Source organism: Mus caroli, chromosome X (genome assembly GCF_900094665.2).
Source record: "Mus caroli chromosome X, CAROLI_EIJ_v1.1, whole genome shotgun sequence".
In the NCBI taxonomy this organism is placed as follows: Eukaryota; Metazoa; Chordata; class Mammalia; order Rodentia; family Muridae; genus Mus; species Mus caroli.
Window position 1 is genome coordinate 80310899 of NC_034589.1, and position 9966 is coordinate 80320864.

Here is a 9966-nt window from a genome sequence, read left to right on the forward strand (position 1 = left end):
AAAATGGCCCATCTTCGATTCAGTAATTACTATTCTAAGTTGTATTCTGGTTGTGGCAAATATTTACCAATCATTCATTTGAAGCAAAATACCTTAAATTTGTAGAGTTTGCCATTGCAGGTTGTAAATACTTCTCTCTTAATCCAAGTTACCAATGGAACCTCGAGAAGTTTGAAAGCATGGCAGTCAAATAAGCTTATATGAAAATGTTCCTAGCAGCCTTTTTGAAATAATAGAGAAGCAGAAACTATTTAGATGTTCATCAGCACATAGGTGATAGGTTGTAATGTATACAACAAAATACTTCTCAGCAGTAAAAAGTGATGAGCTAGTAATGCACTAAACACCTGGGGATGCTCAAAATTGTCACGTAGAAAGAAAGGAGACATTGGGAATAATTAAAGCATTGTGATAGAAAAACAATAGCTGTTTAGGTCTTAGAGGGGTAAGATTGAAAGATTACCGAAGAAATCTCATGGAGAGTAATGAGTTTGTTTATTCTTATCTCTTTTTATTTCTTCTATGGACACAGGGTATTGCTAGTACTTAAAACATACATCTTTTAAAAAATATATTCAATTCCTGCTGACAAGCACCATAGTGATGTTATAGGTACTACAGGCATGCACTATCATACTTGAGATATTGCCATTTGTTATGACGTGTGGTTATAGTTTTGAGACTAGTGCATATATTATAGTTTTTATTGGATGCACTTTTTTTTTACTTTGCAGGTTTTTATTCAGATGAGACGTACATCTATCCATGCATTTCAGAGCCCTCTTCCTCCTGCTAGATGTTTGACTTCCTGGTCCTAGTCTGAGGATCCTCTGGGCATTGGTCTCCTCTCTGTGACTCTTGGGTGTCACTTTCACAAATAAGTTTTTGGGGAACAAAACTATTGAGGATGAACATTGTGTGAGAGTTGACACAGTCAACATTCCAAATATCAGTGTTGGAAAGCCAACAGACTGTAGTGTGTTCTCATTCTCTGGCATCAGCTGTACTTTTAAAATAGGTAGGTACAGTTTGAAGTGTAACCTTAATAACTCATTTAAAAAAATTATTTCTCTTATTTTTGCGATTAAACTTCCATTATATCCCCTCTGGAAATTCTCTAGTATATCCTTCTTGCTCTTTTTTTCAAATTCATGGCCTCCTTTGTCTATTTTTACACACACACACACACACACACATATGTATATGCATAGATAGATAGATAGATAGATAGATAGATAGATAGATAGATAGAGAGAGAGAGAGAGAGAGAGAGATATTTCAGCTAGTCAGTATTTTCTGCTCTTGTCTTAAAACGTTCCAGAATTCAGCCTTACTTCAAGCACTCAACTCACACATCTTTGTCTGCAGTTTGCCCTTGGGCTGCCAGAATCAACACTGTAGTGCATGCTGGTCAAAATGCTATAGTTAATATCTTTGTCTCTGCTGCTCCTTACTCCTTCTCCACCGGAGAGCGTTTGGTGACTGATGACATGATTTTGAGCCCAACTTTCAGTAGTTCTAACTTTCAGATTAAGTCATAGTTGCCCCTGATGGTAGGTGATCTAATAATGAATACAATGCCCTTTTTTTCTATCATTCTTCCACTCCTCTCTGACCATGTCCACACAGTAAAATACACTCAATGTACTTTAAACCTTGCTTTAAGGTCAGCTTCTGAGGACACCCAAATGAGTCAGGGCCAAATATAAGGTGAGATTTTTTTATCTGGAAAACTGAAGGGAGACATGGATTTAAAGACTTGAGCCTCAAGGCAATGCCCTACTCCAAAGCTAATACCTGGCCCAAAAGATTTTTCACAAAGGTGGGAAGGTAATAAAAAAAGGTGAAAACATTAAAGACAGGTCATCATAATGTCGCTTATATTACTGAAAGATCATGTTGAAACAGATGCACAAGCTACAGGACAAAGAAGTTCAAGATATATGCTTTATGTGTATGTGGGGGATTAGATGTAGAGGGAAGAATAGGAACTTATCTGTTGCTTCTTTCTGGTTCAGTATTTACAACAAATCGCAGGTTTCCTCAGATCCCCTTTTTCAGCCAGATGTCCCAGGCCCTAGGAACAAAGAATTGAAGAAGAAACAGCTTATACGAACATGGAATCCAACAAGGGGAGACATAAAATAACAGTAAACACAAAAATACCAGAGTCATGGGGAGCTGGGGAAATAGCTCAGTAGTTAAGAGCACTAGTTGATCTTCCAGAAGACCTGGGTTCAATTTCCAGGCCTCACAACTGCAATACCAGTCTCAAGGGCTCTGGCACCCTCTTTTTGCCTCCATAGGCACTGCAAGTCAGTATATAACATTGTCAGTATTTGATAGATATGTGAGTGGTTGAGTGGGCAAGTGACCTAAAGTAAGAGTAAAGGCAAAATATAATGTATACAAGTTTTCCAAAATAGAATAGTTTTCATTCTGATTGCAATGGAAAGCCCCACTAAGACTGAAATAAAGATTACTCTAGCTGCTGTGTAGAGCCTAGATTAAACAAGGAACATGCATAACTGTTTTGGTAAACCAGGTGGCAGTCTCAGAATCTTCCCCAGCTGAGTTTCTGAACAATTAAACAGAACAAGAGGCTAGAAATCTGTAAGACAACATCAAGTTTAGGTGGTGATAGATACATAGATTTTTTTTTAAACACTAGCTTAAGGTAATATTTTGGTTATGTATAACAAACCATCCCCAAATTAGTGATGCACAGCAACAATTCACTTTCTCAAAGGTTTCTCGTGTGCCATGATTGATAAAAATGTCTCTGTTGCATATGAAACCACATAGATGGGGCACAGGCCTGGAGGATTCACTTCTTAGTCATTAAGTGGCTGTTGAGCTGAATCTGGCTGTTGGCCAAGGGGCCCCTGTCTTCCACATAGACTTCACACATGGCTGCTTTCACTTCCCTGGCTTCAATGGGCATGTGTGCCAAGAGGACAAGCCTCAGTGTAAAAGTTACTAAAGCCCACTAATTTCAAGAAGAGCTTTATTTTTGTCAAGGAAAAGACTATTTATATAATCACAATAGGTTCATTATTCAAAAATAGCCGAGGGATTGAGGATTTAGCTCAGTGACAGTGTGTGTTTAACAGGTCTGAGGCCCTGGGTTTGGTTTATGGCACTGAGAGAAAAATAACCCATTCAATTTGAAGTTAGTATACAAGCCTTTTTTATTATTATTTTTATAGCACCTGTACCACCTATTCTTTAAAACTGCATTCTATTCCAGGGTGGAGAGAGAATCAGAGGTCAAGAATGCTTGTTATTCTTTCAGAGGACCTAGGAATGGTTCCCAGAACTCACATGGCAGCTCACAACTATCCCTAACTCCAGTTCCCAAGAACCTGACTTCCTCGTCAGACCTCCACAAGCACCAGGCGTGCACGTAATACACATACATAGATTCAGGCAAAACACTTATACACATAACATAAATAAATCTAAAAAATATATTCCTTAATACTGATATATAAAAATATAAATAACATGATATAAATGCAGAATATACCATAATGGTTGCAAAAATGTAAGAAGCTTAAGAAATTAAAAAAAAAAAAAAAAAGGAAAACAGAAGGGCTAGTGCTTATTAGCTAGCATTCCAGAGTAGGATCTTTGACAACAGTTAGATTATTTTCCTTCATTGTAATGCAAGTTTCACATTCAGATAAGCTGCCAGTAGCTGCCAACCCCTCGTCACTTCAAGTTTTTGGTGGGATTTTTTCTTCCCCTAGCTCTTTCTACACATCGACCACTGCCATGGTCACACCTAATGTGGCTGCTTTTGCCAGACAGAATCATGTACATCACTGCAGATGAATTGTGGCTAATACATTTCGTTTCCACAACATGGAAGATCTGGAGTTTGGCTTTAACTCTGTCAAGGAATCATGTATTTATGCTGATCCCAAGGACAGGAAGCTTTTGTGTCATTGTGCTGCTGACTCCTATGAACTATTCACAGCAAAGGACCTCCTGGCCAACTCTTACAGAGGAGATTTGGACCTGACTGTAGCTCTTGTATTTGTTCCTTATAGAAAGTGAGAAGAGAGAGTCGGTGGGTAGAGGAGTGGGGGGGGGAGGGTATGGGGGACTTTTGGGATAGCATTGGAAATGTAATTGAAGAAAATACGTAATAAAAAATATTTTAAAAAAAGGTTAAAGTGTAAGTTGCATACCATAACATCACATATTTAAGCAGGTTGTAACCAATATTTTAAGGAGATTATAGAATACTTACTTTTCCTTTTATTGAAATATATTTTTCTCACATATTACATCCTAAGTACAATTTCTCCTCCCTGTACTCCTCCCAGTTCTTCCCCACCTCCCCTCTCACGTGGATTCACCTCTTTCTGTCTCCCATTAGACACAAAGAAGCTTCTGAGGGATAATAATAAAATAAGAAGACAAAACAAAAACTAGCAATCAGAATAAGACAAAACAAACAAGCAGAAGGAAACGAGCACAAGAACAGGCACAAGAAGCAGATACAGATGTAGAGACCCATTCATTTGTATAGTCAGGAATCCCATAGAAACCTTAAACTGGATGTCATGACATACACAAAGAACCTGTAGGTTTAAAAAAGAGAAGAAACATACAAAATAAAGCAAAACAAAATAAAAACAAAAAGATTTTTTTAAAGAGGAAAAACTCTGATACGACAAGGCACCTCCAAAAATGTTTTTGAGTTTGTTTCCTGTTAGCTATCTACTACAGAAATTTGAGTATTTCCATGGGGCCCTTTTGGCCAACAACTCAATTAGATATAACCTAATCCTGGTATTGGAACATCATTTTGGTGACTGATGTGGGAACTTAAGGGTTCTTTGGAAAGTCAGTTGGATGGTGTTTTGCTTGGGCAAACACGTGAAGGACCATTTAGTTAAAGTGAACACAGTCGTGAAAGGCTAAGGCAAACTCCTGAAGGAAGGTTTCACTGAAGCAGACACAGGAGAGCAGATGTGCTGCTAAAGCAGCACATGAAAGGACACGTGATGAAGGAGTCTTTGCTAACAACACTCAAGTATTCATCTGCTTTACATTGCATAGTTGATCTGCATTTCCTGGGATGCCATAGAGAGAAATGCACCAAAAAAACGTCTGGTGGTATGCTGCAGTTTGTTACAGCTTCCAAGGACTCAGGCTGATTGGATGCACATGCAGAGGCAAGACCCATGCTGAGGCAAGGCATGTGGATGACATGTGATGTTTGGAGGGTATAAATAGTACGCCATGGAGTGATAGAGTACCTAGGTACCTTGCTGGTACCTAGCTTTTTACCTAGCTGTGCAATGCTTGTGGGTCTTGCATCTTCACTGATCTTTGCTTCCCTGAGAGAGGCACAACTGAGAACTTCTGGTGTCCCTCCAGGTCCCTTCTGCTGACTAGAGCCCAGGCTGAGGCCTGGCTGTCTCTGCTAGGTTGTATCATCACTGTTGCAAACCTGACTCTACCGAACTGGATTGCTGGTGTATCAGTGTGCTGTTTGCTAGTGGATCAAGCTGCCAGTGCCTTCTAACCTGTGAACTGAACTGCTGATTTCCAGACAATACAGACAGGAGTTGCTCCAAAGAATCTTTTAAAATATGTCTACTTTCCTTATATCCTTCCTTTTTACCTATCTCTGGTGGGTGGTGGGTTACAAGGAAGGTTGAAGTGTTTAAGAACCATCATTAAAAAGAAGGTTAAGCTCTTTTTTGTGACACCTCCTAGGAGGTTGGCTATGTCAAGATGAAGCTGAATATCTCCTTCCCTGCCACTGACAGTCAGAAACTCATTGAAGTAGATAACAAACACAAGCTTCGGATGTTCTACTCAGCACATGGCCACAGAAATAGCCGGTGATGCTCTTGGTGAAGAGTGCAAGGCTTATGTGGTCCGGATCAGAGGTGGGAATGACAATCAAGGTTTTCTTTCTTTCTTTTTTAAAAATTAGATATTTTCTTTATTTGTATTTCAAATGTTATCCCCTTTCCTAGTTTCCCCTCCGAAAATCTCCTATCCCCCCCGCCCCATTCCCTAACCCACCCATTCCAATTCCTGTCCCTGGCATTCCCATATACTGGGACATAGAACCTTCACAGGACCTAGGGCCTTTCCTCGAATTGATGACCAACTAGGCCATCCTCTGATACATATGCAGCTAGAGCCACCAGTCCCACCTTGTGTTTTCTTTGATTGGTGGTTTAGTCCCAGGGAGCTCTGAAGGTACTTGTTAGTTCATATTGATGTTCCTCCTATGGGGCTGCAAACCCCTTCAGCTCTTTGGGTACTTTGGTGTTCTATCTGCCTATTTATTTGGTGATGTCCTTTGGATATATCCTTTATATATCCATACATTTTTAGGAAGCATCTATTTTATTGTTTCTATACAAGTACTCAAATACCACTTAATTTTAGCTGCCTCTCTCTGTAGTTCCTCCTTCATTCCTCATATTTTCTCTCTTATTCCCCCTCTTCCCTCCCCCTTCCATTTAATCCTCCTATTCCTGTCCTCCACATCCATCCCTAACTATTGTACTTCCCCTTCCTAGGGAGGTCTATATGCCACCAGCCCCTTATACTATTCCTAACTCCTGTAGTTATATGGATCATATTTGAATATCCTTGTCTTAAGAGCTTATATTTACATATAAGCAAATACATACCAGATTTGCCAGTCTGGGTTAGAGTTATCCCTCTCAGGATGATTTCCTCCCCCTAAAATTAAGATTATTTCTATTTGTGTGTCTGTCCATAGAGTTGTTTGCCAAAAGATAGCCACTTGGTGACTTCTATCATCAAAGCTTAGCTAGAGCAGTTTCAGAAGTTCATATAAATTAAATACTTGTGTGTTAGGTTTCTATCACCCAACACATGGTTTTAAAAGTCATTCACTTAATTAAACATATCAGTGGTGTAGTTCTTTTTATTTCCTAGGTATTCTTTTAGTTGTATAATATTAGCTTTTGAGACAAGTTTTCATACTCTGGCTCAGTACTAACTTACAGTGCAGGCTGGCCTCACACTCATGAGAATTCTACCTCAGTCTAATGAGTGCTGAAGCATATTTGACTTAGTTTTATGTTATTTGGGGGAATTTTTTAACGTAGTTTTTATTGAAAATTCTTTTTCACTACAATATATTCTGATCATGGTTTCACTCCCTCTAACTCTGAGATCCCTTCTACCTCCCCACCCACTCAATGCCATGCCTGTTTATACAGTTCGTTCCCCCCCCTCTCTATTTAACAGCAAGATCAACAAAAGAAGATAAGCAATTTTATAAGAAAAAGCTCAAGAAACACATACAACCTATAAAAACACAAAATTTGAAGCTATAATGTACAAGCAAATTATAAGTAAGTCAAAAATGACCAAATAAAGCACTATGAGACAAAAGTCCCACAAATTCCATTGAGTTTGTTTTGAGTTGGCTATCTTCTGCTAGGCATGGGGCCTGCCCTGAAGGTTGGTTAATAGAACCAGTGAGACTCCATTGGAAAAAAAAGTAATTTTTCCTTTGCCATGGACAGATGTCAATTGGAAATAGCTGCTTTTTTAATTGACAGTATTGTGCCAGAAAGTGTTTGTGAACCCCAAAAGACCACCAAGGAGCTGGTTCCGATGTAATCACATTAGGGTATCTTTATTACAAGCTCTAACTTAGGCGCTCAGCCAACCCTGACACAGCAGGACAGGAATGTGGAACAGCCCTGAGCCCTCATCAGGATAGTGTTTTATAGGGAATGGCAAGCAAGCAAGGGGTGTTAAGTTAACAGGTGGGTGCTTTGAAGCAAAATCATGAATAATAAAGAACAGTTTGAAAGTACACCTGAAACAATCAGACTAATTTTGATTGACTGCTGCTAGGAAGTAACTCTGGGGTATGGGCCAAGGACAAGCCATGGTGTACTTGGATGTAGCTTGGGTTCATCTGTGAGTCAAATTCTCAGGCACTTTTCCTTTTAAGATGGTGGCCAGTCCCAAGATGGAGTAGGTTTGGCCTGTCAACAGTAATTGCACATATTTATGAGACACAAAATGTTGTTTCAATATGTATACACTGTGAAATGATTAAATCAGAATAATTTGCTTATCTGTCACTTCAAATAGTTCTCACCTTTTAAAATGAGAACTGTTAGGAGCCCTGCATGGCAGCTCATGCCTGTAGTTCTAGAAATCACAAGACTTAACAGAAGGGTTCCAGAGAGTTTAAGGGAAGCTTGGAGTGTAATCTGTGATCCTGTCTCAACATCTTCAAATCCTCTTTCAGCTATTTTGAAATATATAGCACTGTTAATTATACTTCTTATATTTGCATCAGCATGCTCAGATTTATTCCTCTCATTGAACAAACTTTATACCTATTGACCATCTTTTTTTTTCTTTACCCCTTCCCACCCCATCCTAGCTTTTAATAACCACCATACAACTCTCTTATGTGAGTTCAACTTTTCAGATTCTCATAGAACCAAGATAATACATTACTTGCCCGTTGGTGCCTAGCTTATTATACGTAAACTCATAATTTTAACTAAATCCACCAACAGTTTCAAAAATGATAAAATTTCCTTCTTTCCTTCCTTCTTTCTTTTCTTTCTTTGTGATGCTAGAGATCAAATTCAGGATTCATACATGCTAGACATTCCATGACTGAGCTACAGCACAGAACCTTGCATTTTATTAAAATCTAGACAGTATTTAATTTTTTACATATATCAAATTTTTGAAAATTAAGGGTGGTCCCTTAGTTTGTTTTTATATCTTACTAATTATAAAAAGAATAATGTAATTAACAAAAAGTACAGTTGTCCTTTTCCATTATTTATTTCTTTTCATTGCTAAGATTGAATTAGGTGACTGTAACAAAGTTAATTTTTAATCCATTAATATATTGATGCATATTTGGATTATTTTCAGGTTGGGATTTTATGAATGAAGTTTTCATGAAGATTCTTTCACAGTTCTTTCCAGGCACATATGTGTGTGTTTTGTTTTTGTTTTTTTGTTTTTTTTTTCAGATTTTAAATACTTAGGACTAGATTTTGGGAGTGAAAAGATGGGTCTCTGTAAGATGGGTCTTTGTTTAACTTGTCCTTTGCATTTCCAAAGTATTTATAGCAGTTTATATCCTTGCTGTGTTCTCACACGCTCTTAGCATTGTGTTTTACATAGATAAAGATTAGATGGTATCTAGCTTACGATACATTGATTTATTACCTGTAAAATTAACATAGCCAGGGTGAGAGAAGTAGACTGGTAGACTGTAGTAAAAGACCCCTCCCATTTGACCTAGACACACATCCAGATCTGCAGCCACACTCTACTGCTGTTCACACTGGGGCTGTACTACTATGGGAAATCTAACACTATACCCTAGTCAGTAACTGAGATACTATCTATCTTAAACTTGCTTCAATACCTAGGAAGACCATCAGTCTAAACTTACCTGAACTAAACTGAGCCACCAAACAGGCAGCATAGATGAGCTGGTCTGAGACCCCCAACCCATATACAGCAGAGGACTGCCTAGTGTGACCTCAGTGGGAGAAGATGCACCAAGTCCTTAAGAGACTTAAGTCTCTAGGGAGGGACTTGTTCCTGAAAGCATTGACTCAAATATATGATATATAACTAATAAGTAACCAGAACCTAACTGCAATTCTAATTTCAAAATATTCTCTATAACATTCCCTATCAAAGATCCCAAAATTCCCTGTTGAAATGAAACCCATGAATTTGTCACCACAGAGAAAGCTAATGGATCAGGTAAAAAATGCAAAAGACTCCTATTATGTGTTTCTCAACATACCAGCTATTCACATCATGACTTTCAAGATTTTGTAATCAGTGATTATGCTTTGTCCTTATCTATAAAATGAGTGTATCAAATTGCAGGTAGTAGGGCCAAAACATTTGATGAGAAAATATATATATATATATATATATATATATATATAT